Source organism: Solanum dulcamara, chromosome 5, assembly GCF_947179165.1.
Source record: "Solanum dulcamara chromosome 5, daSolDulc1.2, whole genome shotgun sequence".
Taxonomy (NCBI): domain Eukaryota; kingdom Viridiplantae; phylum Streptophyta; class Magnoliopsida; order Solanales; family Solanaceae; genus Solanum; species Solanum dulcamara.
In genome coordinates this window covers 72876962-72892933 of record NC_077241.1, presented here as the reverse complement: position 1 = coordinate 72892933, position 15972 = coordinate 72876962, and the positions used below count along the sequence as shown (strand labels likewise).

At 34.6% G+C, this 15972-nt stretch overlaps 1 pseudogene; it reads left to right on the top strand.

Annotated features, from left to right (window-relative positions):
- Positions 1-5975: 5975 nt before the first annotated feature.
- LOC129890751 (uncharacterized) lies at positions 5976-9698 on the top strand (annotated as a pseudogene).
- Positions 9699-15972: the final 6274 nt, after the last annotated feature.

The window sequence follows — 15972 nt, the reverse complement described above, 5'->3', positions numbered from 1 at the left end:
CACTTATTCCTAGACTTCAATGATTATATGCTTCGAAGAGATCTGGGGAGCATATGAGGTGGCACTATGAAAATTGCAGGGAGGAAGGTGTATTATGCCACCCTTCGGATGGAGAATCGTGGAAAATTTTTGATCGAACTTATTCAGACTTTTCTGTAGAGACTAGAAATGTTAGACTTGGTTTTTGTTCTGATAGTTTACTCCTTATAACCAGTCAAGATCAGCATACTCATGTTGGCTGGTTATTGTTACTCCATACAATCTTCCTCCTGATATTTGTATGACTGCCCCATATATGTTCTTAACATTGGTCATTTCAGGTCCTCATAATTCCAAGAAGAAAATTGATGTGTATCTTCAGCCGTTAATAGATGAGTTGCAACAATTATGGAATGATGGTGTAGTAACTTATGACATGTCCAAGAAACAAAATTTTCTCATGCTAGCATCATTGATGTGGACAATTAATAATTTTTCTGCTTATGACATGCTGTCGGGATGGAGTACAACGGGTAAATTAGCTTTCCCAATTTGCATGGAGCAATCAAAAACTTTCAGCTTGAAAAATGAAAGAAAGGTTGCTTGGTTTGATTGTAACAGTCAATTCTTGTCTCTCAATAATGAATTTAGAAGAAACAAAAATGTTTTTTATAAAGGGAGAGAGGAAATATCTAGACCTCTACCTAGGTTAACTGGAGATCAAGTGTCATGATCCGACCCACCGTGACTGGCACGCACACTAAAACCTCCAGTGCGAGAATCATTTTCAACAGCCCAACAATAATAATCGCGAAGTATACCAAAGTTTAAAGATACAAAACAGGTGTAAATCAAGAATAAATGTTGAGTTTTTATAAACTCAAAAATCATCTAATTATCAACCCAAAATATATAGAAGTAAACACATCCTAAGAACTGAAGGTCATCATACCAAAACTCTAAAAATAAACCAGTCTAGAAAGGGAAATACAAGTCCCAAAAGAATCATTAGTTAAAATAACAATTGTTTGAACATCTGAGTCCAGAAAGGACTAAGATGAATTAAGATGAATGAGAAAGTCCATGGAAGAATGACAGAATAGCTCACCCTTGATTTACTACTCCTCTAGGCGAGGTCTCTCCGCAGCCAGCAGAATATGCTCTTCACTCAACAAAAGGAAGAGCAAGTGTAGTATCAATACACAAAAACAACAGTGTACTGGTAGGATCACGCGGTTATCTAGTAAGCTGATCATAGACAAGTAAACTCAATATGACAAACACACATATATAGAATAAGTTAATCAATCTCATCTCCACAATATTCAGCAAGATCATAGTTCTATAACTTCAACATATTGTAACTTCACACAGAGTCCTCTCATGGGACCTATAAACCCTCAACTTTGTGTCAAAACGTGACACCCGATCCAAGGTCTGTGTCAAAACATGACACTTGATCCAAATATGTGTCGGAACGTGACACCTGATCCAAATATATGTCGGAACGTGATACCCGATCCCAGTTATGCAAACAACCACAATCACATTCAATATACAACATTTTATCACCAATAACATGTTCATTACACAACAGGCCAGCAAGTGATCATTTCAAATATAATCTAGCATGTTTCCCTATTCATATACACATATGCATATCATGAAGCAATTTAACAAGTATATGAAACACATACGGGAAAACAAAACCATCACCTACCTCGAATTCAAGCTTCCCGAACTCTAAGGTGCAAGAACTTTCACTTTCCGGGTTCAATCTGCTAGTTCTTGGACTAAAAAAAAGTCACATATACACAAGGATCAATAAAATAGCCCAATTCACAAGAATTATAACATAATTCCCTCCTAGGCCAAAACCCATGATCTTAACCCCACCCTAGGGCTATTTCCCACCATTAATTTCAGTTCAAACCCTCCCCCAATGATTACCAACCATAGTTTCAAAGTTCTAGGAATCAAAGGATGAATTTAAGGAGTAAAATCCTTACCTTAAGCGTGGAAATCTGTGGAAAATTCATAAAAATCGCCCTAGGTCACCTCCTGTCGTTCTAGAAACTGTTTATGCAGAAAAAGACCATTTCTGGGTTTTTCTCGACTTAAGTCACGATTGTCCCACTCTGGCGGGACCCATCCCGCTGTGTCGGGATATACGAAAATAGTGAGCTCGGAGTTTGAGCTTCAAGCTCCCATTTCACAACACATCCCTTTTCATGGACGTATTAAAATATACCCTTCACGCCAAATTCAATTTCGGGAGTTTTATTTGTTCGAATGCGATTTCGCGAAGCCGTAAATGCTTCGTATCTTCTTGGCTATCATCTTATCTAAATAAATCAGAGATTCTATCTCCCACCATTCACATGATCACCCTAGACCTCACCTGATTCAGAATTCCTCCAAGTCGGACCTAGGTTAAATTTTTTCGAAGTTATTACCCGAAGTTTCCTGACCCGAAATCCTTGCCCATTGGCCTATTCCTAACGACGGAAACTAGTCATTACATCAAGTGTGGGAAAAAGTTAGAGGGTTTCCTAAGATTGCTGAATCTAGTCCACGCAGCTTTTATGGTTATGGAAAATCACATAATTGGACCAAAAGAAGTATTTTTGGGGATCTGCCATATTGGAAAACCAATCTAGTTCTCCACAATCTTGATCTAATGTATATAGAAAAAACGTCTTTGACAATATTTTTCATACAGTCATGGACAACAGTGAGAGAACAAAAGACAATGACAAGGAGATGAAGGAGCATTGGGAGTCTCCTGTTCAAGATAAAGTCGAACAAAACAAAAAAAACATGATTCAGATGCTGGTGCATCACTTCATACAGGTGGTTGTATACCTCATCGCGTGATCTATAATAGAATGGTAATTATAAATCTTCTTATATATTTCTTTCAAGAAAATAATATGATATTTAACGTTGATAACTCCAATATCTTCCAACATTACATGATGTTCAACGTTGATAACTCCAATATCTTCTTACATTACATGATATTCAACATTGATAACTCCAATATCTTCCTACATTACAGAAAGAATCTGCTAGAAAAGATCCATCAATTTCAGAATTTTATTTTCGAACTCATCGCAAGAAAAGTGATAAAAGTTGGGTAAATGAGAAAGCTGAAACTGCTTATGTAAGTGTTCATTCACTCTATTCTTTTGTAGATTAAATATTTTCTCTAAGTTGTGTTGCATATGCACTCCACATTCATGGCAACCTGAAGAATTTTGTGTTTGTACATATTGATTTCTTGTCTTGAAGAACTCCGTGTTTGTACACATACTGGTTTATAAGACTAATGTTTACCCCAATTGTCTCTTTTGTCTTCTGCATAATTTAAGTTTCAAGAAGAAAAAAAGATAGAAGAATTAGAAATTGGCTAGTAAAAAAATTGGATACGGAATCGTTTTTACTTTTAAACTTTTATCAAAAATGAAATCAAATATTTATGATTCTTCAGTCAAGTTTTAAAAGAATGATGTGATGAATAGTCAATGTAAGAGATAAATAGTGAAAAGATTGAAATTGGCTTTTGTGCTTGTACAGTACGTCTGTAAAAGGAATTGAATTTGATCTCCAATTCTTATGTTCATATGATGGCTGCATAAAATATATAACAAATGGATTCTTAGATTTAAAAGCTTTTGCTCTTTGATATGTTATGGTCCTCTCTTTGTCCAGTAAGTTATTAGCTAAGGAGAATGTCCAGTGCACTTAGTCAAAGTAGGATTTGAGACTAAATCCTTGCTTGTTATAGGTAGACACTCGGATTTGAGACTAAATCCTTCCGGTTAGTGTTAAGAAGTTGCCTTGTGTGGATATTGAACTAAGACATGTTGCTTGGTACAAGTTGCCTATGAATTTTGTGGAGCAGTTATTCGTGGAAGTTAGTATATTTTGGATTAGGAAAAAGAGGTTGGTTAATTATGTTTCGTGGATGAAAATCACTTCGAGAAGTGAGTTGTGGACTTCTGTGGTGGCTTTGCTTTATATTTCTTTTATCAGATCGATTGGTGTCCCCACAGTTCATATATTTCACTTCTGTTTCGAGAAAATGCAATCAGAGATTAGCAAAAATAAAAAGGGAGTTATGTTTGATTGTCATGCTAAATTCTACAAATTTTTGTTTTCCATTTGATCCTGATGGCTTCACCGACAACATTAGAATTAACACTACTATGCTATTCAAATAATATGCTTTGATCTCGAATTGAGATTATATATGGTCTCAAATAATCTGTTTTGATGCAGAATGACTTTGAAAGAAAGAAACAAGAATTATTAGCTTCTTAAAGTGCATCAGCTGCGGAAGGAGAAACTAATTTAGCTAGTCAACCTTCTCAATTAACTGAAATGGATATTTGGGTGCAAGCTATTTGTGGATAGAAAAGAGAAAGAGTTAAAGGTCTTGGCTCACTGGGTCGATCTGTAAAGGCATTTAAGCAATTAACATCGACTTTATCAAAAGAAATTGATGAGATAATTAAAGCCCAGGTAAATGTTTCTAATGCTGACTTATATGCGCAATTGCAGGAAGAGCGTCGCAAAAATAAGAGGATGAGGAAGGAATTAGACTTATTGAAGAAGCACATATACAACGCATCATCTTCAAATGAGCAATCATCTCAAGAAGACAATGAAGCTTGTGAGAATGAAAGTGGTGATGACTCTGCTAACGTGACTCAAAATGATTCATTCTGACCGTGACAACATGACTGAAAGTGGCTAGATTAGGCTTGAGATAGATGATATTACTATTTAGGATTCAAATTTGAGTTGTATTTTCTTATTGACCATTTAAGAGTTAGACACTCTTGATATGGATGTTATGAATTATGTTTTTTTATTGAATGAAAGTGATTATAACGTGAATTGTGTTTTTTGTTGGTTCTTGTGGATTTTTTTTCATAGGAATTATCTTGAGCAATATTTTTATATATATCCGCAAGAAATTTCCTTTTGTTTCACAAATTTTCATCTCCAAACTCCTACGGATTTACTTGGGGATTTTCATAGGAAATTGCTTGCGAAATATTTCTATGAAAATTCGCAAGAAATTTCATTTTTATAAGAAATTTTGCCAAAAAAATTCGCAAGATATTTCGATAGTTATCATAGATAAATCCGTAAATAACATAAATGCAAATTTTATTTCCCCAAGTAGTTATCGAGGGCTTCTATAAATCCGCAAGTAAGAGTTACCTACGAAGGTTTTTCTATCCGATTTCAGTTTGCAACAATATTCGTAGGTAATCAAATTATATGAAAATTTTACTGTATTATCCCCACGAAAATTCCCATGTAATCAACACTTTTCTTTCTTGTAATGGATATCACTTGTAACAATTGTTAGATGTAAATTTAAAGGCTAGTTTTGCCTTGGGCTATTGTAAGATATATACATATATTATTGATATGAACTGCCTTGAATCCTTTAGAACCTCAGTTTCTAAAATAATTAACAGCATTATTATTAGGTTTAAGAAGATTTCTAGTTGTAAGATATAATTTGATGAAATCCTCGCAGAAATTGAGATCTTATTCAAATAAAGATCTTAAATATTTAGAGTTTGTTTGTCTATATTACACTACAAGAAAAACTGTTATCTAAGACCAACATTTAGGGACGAATTAATAATTTCATCTCAAAAAGTACATGTATTGAGACGAGATTATATTCCCATTCCTAATTCTATATGTTATTGTGAAGGTATAAAATCTAGTTCCTAAAAAAATTACTAACTGGTCCCAAAATCTAAATACAGTGGTGAGAAGCGGGAAAAAACATGCGCTACTATTAAAAAAAAGTTAAAAATTTTATTTTCACAAAACTCATCAAGCACCAAAAAATTTACTTAATTAATTCAAATTCATAAAGAAAAGTCTCTGTTTTTCAATACAGAAAAATTAAGTCGCTTCATATTTTTGAATACACAGAGACCTGCTTCTTCACCTAAACCTTCCTTTTCCTCCTCTACAGTTCTCTCAACTCGTGCCTGCCATGGCAACAGAAACTGTGCCCAAAAACATACCCACTTGTTGATTCGCAGCTAACAACGATTATAATGGATTTGGTTCAACAAACTGCTAATTATAAGCAGCTTAAAAAGGGTGCGAATGAAGGTTATTGACTTTTACACTTTATATATGCTCTTTTTATTACTATTATGGTGGTTATTATTTTATATTTACAGCTTAATTAGTGATAGAGAAAACTGTGTTTGTTTGATTTCAGCTCCAAAGAGAACTTTTTTTATGGGAGATAAGAGTGTTAAGATTGTTACTTGTACTATTTTGAAATTTTATTATATGGTCTTTTGGTGAATAAGGTACTCTTGTGTGTAGTGGTTAACTAAAGATAAAGATAACTGGGTTAATGTTGTTTCAGCCCCAAAGGAAGTTTTTTTCTTTTCTTTTTCATTTTTCTTGGGTATAAAGCCAGAAAGATTGTTACATTAACTTTATTATATGGTCGTTTGGTTAATTAGTTACTTTTATGTTAAGTGCTTAACTAAAGATAGAGAGAATTGGGTTAGTGTTATGATCCAAATAGGATTAGAACAAAAAATACACAAAAATCGAAACTACAAACACTTGGGATAATTTTATATATGAAATGGATTTCGAATTACAACTGAGAACAAGTAAACTAACTAATTTGATAGAAGCCCTAAGGCTAGCTGTAGATCTGTAGAGAAAGAGATGAGAAGAGAATTCAGAATTGAGAGAGAAAGAGGGAAGTGAGATTGAGAAGAAGAGAGGAGAAAGATTGTGACCTGATTTCCAATATTCATTTCATTCTCTCTGCTGAGGTTTATTATATAACTACCAAGCTACGTGGCACGATCACAACCCTTGCATTTCATATTTTTATAGTCTAATCTCGGCCCTTTATTTTGCAATTTTGTTGGCTTAACTAATTCGCGAGCTTCTCCTTCGAGTCCACTAGCTACACTTATGCTGACTGCTGTTGGATCATAACATACCCTCAGTCTTCAAAAGAGCCTTGTCCTCAAGGATCAGAATCAAAACCAGGGAACATGTACTTTTCCAATGTCGTTCTCTCCCACAAGGTGATGTGACGTAGAGCTTTGCAGTTTTGATGATCTTTTGATATATGAAGTTCACAATTTACATGAATATGCTTTTTGGAAACTTCAGGAAGTGGCTGGGAGAACACACCTTTTGCAAGATTTTGATAGACCTATATGTTCTCTAAGTGTCTCAAAATCATCCCAGTGGCTCAAAGGAGCAACATAATAAGTTGATATTAAAACTCCATTTGTATACTTGGGGCTACCATCTGATGTAGAAATATCAACGCTGCACTTATAATCACTCAAGTGACCACTTCCTCAAGAAGGATATGCCAGGATCAAACTGGAAGTGATGTGGAAAACCTCGAGTTTCTGGTGCTATACTAATCAAGCAATACAATTCCATAGCAAGGACATAAGACTCCACTTCCTTAATATTGAGCATAGACCAACAAAAGTTGTTTAGTTTCTTGTGTAGAAGGTGTAGTGCAAGTTTCTTCATCAACAGAAAAACTATATGAACAACATCAACAGAAAAACTATATGAACAACATTTGAGATGACTTTGCTTCTGTATACTGGAATCCAAGAGGGAATAGGAAAAAATGATGTCACGTATCCCATAGAGATGTATGTGTGCTGGAGTAAAATATTGAAATGTTGTAATTTTTGAAATCACAATTCAAAAACTTTGTTCTCCAGGCCAATCAGTATACCACCTGGGTCAAAAGTGAAATACAAATCATGCACCATTGTATTTACTGTTGCACCATGTCTGGAAGCTTTCTTGTCCAAAACATAAGTAACAAAAGCAGTAGTAGTCTGTTCACTAGTAATTATTAAATGTCTCATCCTAAGGATAGTCTTGAAATGCTTTGCAGCTTGCCTTTGTGAATCATTGAAATAAGAATGCGTAGTGACCAGAACCTTGTTCACTGTATTCACCAAAAAAGATTTAGTAGGTCCTTTCATAGTTTTTAACCGGATGAAAGTAATTTTCTTAGTTGAAATTTGCATTTTCTCACCCTTGTAAGTCACTTCAATAGTAGGTTTATTCCCTGGGCTAAACCGAATACAATTAGCAATGGTTTTTCCAAATCAACAATGACTTTAGGAGCACCACTAGTATTCACACCTAAGACTTTAGATTTCTTGCCTCTATTGTCAACAATAGTCAGTATGTACTGCTGAAAGATGTTAGTAACTGGCTTGAGCTGTAGAGCAAGAAAAATAAGCCAACCCAAATCTGAGCATGTTGAGAAAATAGTTCTAACACCATTAGAAGCACATTTGACATCCTGTTTTAGCAACTTAACATGAACTACCAAAATGCATTTCATGTCTCCCTTGTAGATTGCATCCATTTTGGATCTACTAAGTCCCTTTAAGTGACACGACAACTCAAATTCCCTCATCACAACACAAGTTTTCAATAGTCATGTAACTTGGTTCTGACTCAAAAAATTAGGGAAATGTTGCAGTTAATCAGATTATGTTTTCTTTTTGATTTTTCACCTAGTGTCTGGTACCTACTTTGGAATCTCGATTAAAGGGGGAAGTGCTACCTACTAGGATTTTTTTCTATATCCAGGTCTCGGAAGTGAGATCTCTAGTTAAGACTGGAGGATCTGATGCATTCCACCATAACCTTGGGTGGTAAGCAAAGGTGAAATCTTATTAGAACTATACAATTGCAAGAGATGCAATTATCAGTATAAGGGCTAAATTGACCTCTTTTACTCAAAGTTGTTTATTTGTTGCTTTATTCAGTCTTTTATTATTTCCAATTGTTTCTTAGTGGCATATGCACTTGGACAACGATCTGAGAGAACATTGAGTCTTTCAATTTTTGGTACTTTTCCTAGACCAAACTTGCTCTATTTTGGACTACTGTATCATTCCTTGTTTGGTGCTCAATTAGCGCCTACAGCCTACTATTCAAATAACTTTGATATAACAAGGGAGTTTGGTTTTAACTAAATATTTCTAACCTTTTCCTTTCATCAATTCTTTCAAAATGTGCCCTATGTCTTTGTACCTTCAAAGCAAGTTCTTGGCCGAGCATGTGGTGTTACACGTCCTGTGATTGATTAGTTAGTGACAAGCAATGATGGAAGCCAGTTAAAATCTCAAATACAACAACTAAAGGTAACATTTCCAAGCTTTTTCGTGTCTATTTATACGTTTATTCTTCTTCATATCAACTTCCATTGCTTGTGTTAAATACTCAAATCATTGTTTCTTTTCTTATGCAGGATGCCATTGAGAAGCTCCTCATCTAAATGTTGAGCCTTTGTAGCATGATGGGCCTCAACTTCACTTTTGAGTCTTGGACTGAAGTAGTTGTCCTGTTGACGCTTTTTTATCCTTGTTTCCTTTTTGTTCTTGGATTTTACAATTAATGTTCTAAGAGGTACAGATAGACGCATGAAAATTTAATATGAGGTTTACATTATAGTTAAAAAAATACACAGAGACCCTAAATCAAATTCATCACAAATCTCTGTAGCAGCTTTGTAAATCACAATTCTCTGGAAATACTATGTTATACTCTTAGTTTTCATCTGTACTTTTTTAAAATAGAGAAAGCAGATGTTGTAGTTCATCAAATTCTACCCTCTTGTGCGAGTTGATTTCCATATAATTGATTTGTAGGTATGCCTCCTCTTTTGCATTGATTTTTGTTCTTTTCTTAATTCCCTTCAGTGTTTGTTTTTAAGAATTACTCTTTATATTCTTCTTCCCCATCTGGTCATTTTCTATATTTGTAAAATTAGCTAAAGATTATTGAGTTGGGATTTCTAGTTGATAATCGTGGTTTTTTTAAGTATATGCAAGTTTGTAGCCTGAACTTTGTTTTTTGAGTTGGGAGTTTGAATGTCGTTTCAGTATACTGGACCATACTTTCTTTGAGAATTTGCATTTCAATAGTCATTTTAAGCTTATTGTTTTAAAATACAGGAAACAAGCAAAGGAACTCAACAGACGAGTTAAGTTGATGATGCCTCATCATATTGGTAGCAAACTTATTCGAGAAATTATATATCAGCATGTATAATCAAAAAATCATTTTCTTATCTCTATTATATATTACATAAGTTGGCCTAATAATGCAGATAGAGTACAAAACATAGTACAGAGAATCAATGGCTAAGTCTCAAGTTTACTTTGCTGTCTTTCTTTTCTGCTTCCTTCTCATTACAAGTATTATTGAACTTGGTCATATGGATCTAAATTCAATCTCACACGACATGTAATAGCACATTGAGAATATAGTACACGATAACAATACATCTATTTCAAACTATCTGAACAGAGAAAGCCTATTACACATAGAGCTTATTTATCGAGGCTTTCGTATGTTTAGGTACAACTTTAAGTAGTGAAGCATAAAAGTACCATTAGAACTGATATAAAGCTTTAGTTAGCTTTAGAACAACTCAAGCTACTTTCAGCAACTTCACCATCATCGGTAGCAAATAGTTTCTGCCCCTATCAGCTATCGATGCATTTTTAACAACTAGCAATGTACCAACAACTGGTTTTAGCACTACAATGATAACTAAATAGAATTTCTCACTTTTAACACCTCTATTTTGAGGTAGAATGGATACCATCATTGTCCCACCAAAATATGTTGAGCTTTTGTCCAAGTTAGCAATGAATTCAAAAACTTTTGATTCAAGTGCATTTTCAGCTAGTTCTTGTTGTTGAGATTTCAATCGAGTGTAGTCTTGGAGTTCAGCTAATGATTAATTCATATGAAAGCTTTTTTTAATAATTTTCTTATGTTATTGCAATTTGTTGATGTTTCTAGAGAATTGATAAATTCTACACTTCTTTTGCGGTGAGTTCTTTAACTAATTCTAGTGTAAGCTTACATATATTATGATAAATTTTGCAGTATTTTTCACTCACTCATTTTGAACAGGAAAGATCGTTTTGGCATGTTTATTATCTAGTTTTTCTATTCTGCAGTATGTTTGTGTGCTACTGTACGTGTAGACTCAACCCAAATAAATATTGAAATGTAAAAATAGCTTAGTATTATAGTTTCTTTATATTATTAAACATCGTATCCGATCAAATTAAGATGCATAAAATGAATTCGAGGGAATAATCAGTTTGAGATTTTTTGTCTCCTACAACGATTAAGGATGGAAAGGAATGTTAGTAAATTGTATTGTAAATATTAAAAACAGTAACAACAACTAAAGGTAATAAAACACAGAATCTGGAAAATTAATGCAGGAACAAAATCGAGCCCACTGAATGCACAGTGTGTTCTTAAGGAAATTATTTTCCTCAAAGTACCCGAGGTTTTGGAATCTTTCCTCCCAGGATAGAACGATTTACTCACCAAAGTAGAGGTACTGCAAATCTTTGATGACTGCGAACCACTTGAAGGATGTATATCACACGATTTTAGGAAGTGCAGAAAGAAGAAGAAGAAGAAGATGTTATTTCAAAATTTTCGTATGGAACATTCTGAGGATTAACAGATATATATAGACTGTTTACACCTTTTAAGAAAAGGCACCTGTTGGAAAAAGGTTTGCCTGTTGAGAAAAGGTTTGCAACTTTTCGGACAAGGTTGCAACCTTTCAAAAATCCGTTGGAAAAACGGAGGGAAATATTTTTAAATTAATCCGGGAAAGAAACGGATCGCGGATCAGGATTTTTTTACTTAATTAATTAAATAAATAAATAATATTAATTAATTAAAATTTAAAGAAAATTTGGTCCAAAAATATTATCAATCAATCATATCAATTGACCAAATCCAAATCCAAATCCAAATCCAAATTTGAAGCCGTAGCCGTAGCCGTAGCCATAGCCGAAGCCGAGCCGAGCGAGCGACGACGACGACGGCGCGAGGGGAGACCCTCTTCTTGACCCTTTAGCAACATGAAGGAGTGCTTCTACTTTTAAGTAGGAAACTTTTCATTTTCACCACCTATGTGGGACCAAAGCTTATTTAATAAAGCAAGAGAGAACATATCATTTTCCTCTCCACTTCTTTTTCCCTCAATTTTCCATTCAAACTATCAATTAAACCCAACAATCCCCCACATGAATGGGGAATGTCTACAAGATAAAGGAATGCACGGATAAGTGTGTGATATACAAGCGAAGATTAATTGCATCTGGATAAGTAGGTTTCCCTTTGAACTTTCCATAGTGAACTTATATAGGATATACTCGATCAATCGGTAGATGCGATATCTTTGAACCGTCGAACTTTGTTGTATAACTAGACAACATAAGTCACACAATTAATCATCAACCATTTATGGTTCTCACGGTTGTGTTCTTTTCAGCCATGAACACCGCCTGGTTTCGTGAATGCATAGAAAATGGGCCTTTACCGTCATTCCCCTTGAAGCGGCTTATACTTCACATTCACATAGGTGATTTCTAAACGTGTAGTCCTATAGACACACTATCTAGTTATTTTCCGCCAGACTTAGATAATCATTAAAAAACCTTTAATGCTGTATTAACTCAGTAAAAAGCCTTAAGGTTTTATCCTTTGTTTCTGAACATTGTCATCATCACGAGAATGGATTGAGTTATTTGACAATGTTGAACCGCCAATCATAACTTTGTTTGATCTCTTTGAACCTAGTTCTTGGGATCTCCAGTCTACTAGATAGAGTTACCGCCATGATGACTTGTCCTAGACTTAACCCCATTTCCCTCGATGATCTTTCAACAGCCTCTCTAGATAAGCCTTTTGTTAGTGGATCCGATACATTATCTCTTGACTTTACGTAGTCAATAGTGATAACACCACTAGAGAGTAGTTGTCTAACAGTATTGTGTCGCCGTCGAATGTGACGCGATTTTCCATTATACATAACGCTTCCTGCCCTCCCTATTGCCGCTTGGCTATCACAATGTATACATATGGGTGCCAAAGGTTTGGGCCAAAATGGAATATCTTCCAAAAAATTACAAAGCCATTCAGCTTCTTCACCAGCCTTGTCTAAAGCTATAAATTTAGACTCCATTGTAGAGCGGGCGATGCATGTCTGTTTTGATGATTTCCAAGACACTGCTCCTCCACCAACGGTGAAAACATATCTACTTGTGGATTTAACTTCAGATGATCCGGTGATCCAGTTTGCATCACTATATCCCTCAATTACTGCGGGATATTTATTATAATGCAAAGCATAGTTTTGGGTGTGTTTCAAATACCCCAAGACTCGTTTTATTGCCATCCAATGAGTTTGATTGGGATTATTCGTGAATCGACTCAACTTGCTAATAGCACATGCTATATCTGGTCGTGTACAATTCATAATATACATCAAACTTCCCAAAATTCGTGCATAGTCCAATTGTGAGTCACTTTTACCTTCATTCTTTTGAAGTGCAAAACTTACATCAATTGGAGTTTTTGCAACATTAAAATTTAAATACTTGGACTTATCAAGAATGGTTTCAATATAATGTGACTGTGATAATGCTAGACCTTGTGGAGTTTTATGGATTCTAATTTCTAAGATCAAGTCGGCAACCCCTAAGTCTTTCATGTCAAATTTGCTAGCAAGCATACGCTTCGTAGCATTTACATCGGCAATGTCTTTACACATTATCAACATGTCATCAACATATAAACAAACAATGACTTCATGATTTGGAGTATTTTTAATGTAAGCACATTTGTCACACTCATTAATCTTAAATCTATTTGCCAACATTGTTTGGTCAAATTTTGCATGCCATTGTTTAGGTGCTTGTTTAAGTCCATAAAGTGACTTAACAAACAATGTTGAAAATTAATGCAGGAACAAAATCGAGCCCACTGAATGCACAGTGTGTCCTTAAGGAAATTATTCTCCTCAAAGTACCCGAGGTTTTGGAATCTTTCCTTCCAGGATAGAACGATTTACTCACCAAAGTAGAGGTACTGCAAATCTTTGATGACTGCGAACCACTTGAAGGATGTATATCACACGATTTTAGGAAGTGCAGAAAGAAGAAGAAGAAGATGTTATTTCAGAATTTTTGTATGGAACATTCTAAGGATTAACATATATATATAGACTGTTTACACCTTTTAAGAAAAGGCACCTGTTGGGAAAAGGTTTGCCTGTTGAGAAAAGGTTTGCAACTTTTCGGACAAGGTTGCAACCTTTCAAAAATCCGTTGGAAAAATGGAGGGAAATATTTTTAAATTAATCCGGAGCCGGAGCCGGAGCCGGAGCCGAGCAACGACGACGACGACGGCGCGAGGGGAGACCCTCTTCTTGACCCTTTAGCAACATGAAGGAGTGCTTCTACTTTTAAGTAGGAGACTTTTCATTTCCACCACCTATGTGGGACCAAAGCTTATTTAATAAAGCAAGAGAAAACTTATCATTTTCCTCTTCACTTCTTTTTCCCTCAATTTCCCATTCAAACTATCAATTAAACCCAACAAGGAAACAATGATAACTTGCTTGTTTCCCCTGCAACAGTGATAACTTGCTTGTTTAATTTCCCTGCAACAACTTGTTTCCCCTACAATTGAATATACATCTTCTTGATGAAGAATTTCTCCATTTGTACATGCTTTTGTCACTGAATTTCTGTGTTTTCTATATAGATGTGGATTCTTGGTTGCATCTCAAAGCTTTCTTAATTATTTTTTCTTTTGTTCTTGCAGCCTTTTGATATTTCTGGATAACCCTTGGTGAATTTTAGAGTTACTTTTTGATATTGAAGCTACAAGTCAAGATTTAAGTTTAGAAGATGCATAAGATCACTATTATTTTTCTATGAAAGTTATGCAAAACTTGAAATCATCGTCTAACTTAGGAAGTTAATTAGATAAGTTTTTTTGTTAAGAAAATATTGCAACTAACATCATGGGATGTGAACTTATTTTTATATTTATATCAGCATTTGGTATGGAGATTTTCCGTAGAAATCTTATATTTATTGATAAAATTTATATTTTTGTGATATTAAGCTCAAGTACCATTGGTGGTCAATTAGAGACCAAAAATATTGCTAGTCTCTAAAAGTTTCATCTAGGACGAGATAGCTTCTCATCTGTAAAGGTTCATTTAGGATGGCGTAACTATTAGTCGCGAAAGAGTAATCTATGACGAGATGTTGCTCGTCAAGAAAAAGTAATCTAGGATGAGGTAGTTTCTCATCCCAAAAGAGTATTCTAGGACGAGGTATTTGCTCATCGCTAAAAGAATTTAATCACCAGAAAATGACTAGTTTTCAAAGAATAAATTCATCTATTTGGGATGAGATATGTAATCTCTAAAAGTATTTTGGCGACCAACATTGTTTCCATCTCTAAAGACATTTAACGACCAGCCAAAGAAATCCGTCACAATTGACCTTTAGCGAAGAGGCCTATTGGAACGGGTGGTGATCAACCTTTTACCATCTCAATAGACTATTTGGGATCAGATTTGGATTTTTTGGGATAAGATTTCCTTTTCTTAGAGGTTGTTTTTCTTGTAGTGTTATATGGACGATCCAATCCGCAAGGATCATGATTCGAAATTGTTTGATTGTTCTTCTCTGAGAAAGAGAATCGAAATAGAATCAAATTGGAATTATTATTCAAAATCTTAGTGAAACACTAAGTTTTTTATTTCTACATCTGTTTTTCGTGAGAAAAATACCAATTAAAGTGGAGAAATATATAAATTATTACTAATAATTTTTTAAAAAGATTAAAATCTCTAATTCATCAACTTCAAATTCTGTCTTTATGTAACTAGCGACCATAGAATGTGCATGTCAACAAACAATGACTAATTTCAAGATTCATCATGCATGTTATAACTTTATACCTTATTATACAAACAAGAGAATCACTCAGTGTGAACAGTATTTGACACCATTTGGTCCTTTTAATCTCTCAACTTCATTGGATTGAAAGTTTTTTTATGCTTTAGGAGCAATA